The 353-nt window shown below is 34.3% G+C and overlaps 1 protein-coding gene across 2 annotated transcripts in view; it reads right to left on the minus strand.

Moving 5' to 3' along the window:
* The window catches only part of LOC119590568 (forkhead box protein L2-like), a gene marked incomplete at its 3' end in the record, with an annotated part of 75433 nt that overhangs the window by 30651 nt on the left and 44429 nt on the right, over positions 1–353 (minus strand).

Consider the following 353-nt stretch of genomic DNA (forward strand, 5'->3'; position numbering starts at 1 on the left):
AACCGATTGTTATTTTCGTCATTTTTATAAAAGTTGTGTAAGAAAATTGTGTTATTGGCATATTGAACAAGGAAGCAATACACATTAATTCGCTGGTTCCATAGTTGGCAAGATGGCTGACACCGTCAAAGCTTCTTATTTTTTTACATTATTATTAACTGCGTGTGATAACACCTTTTCGATGGATCATTTATGCATTGTTTCACTTTGGATCTTATTGGTTTTCGGGATTGATGTTGAATGCTTTGCTATTATTTTCTTGAGAACCTAAGGCAGGATTAGAGTGATGGTCAAAAATCATTATTTCGTCTAAACAGACGTGCAAAAAGACAGGGTAAAATGCCAGAACAAGA

This window comes from Penaeus monodon, chromosome 27 (genome assembly GCF_015228065.2).
Source record: "Penaeus monodon isolate SGIC_2016 chromosome 27, NSTDA_Pmon_1, whole genome shotgun sequence".
Lineage (NCBI taxonomy): Eukaryota > Metazoa > Arthropoda > Malacostraca > Decapoda > Penaeidae > Penaeus > Penaeus monodon.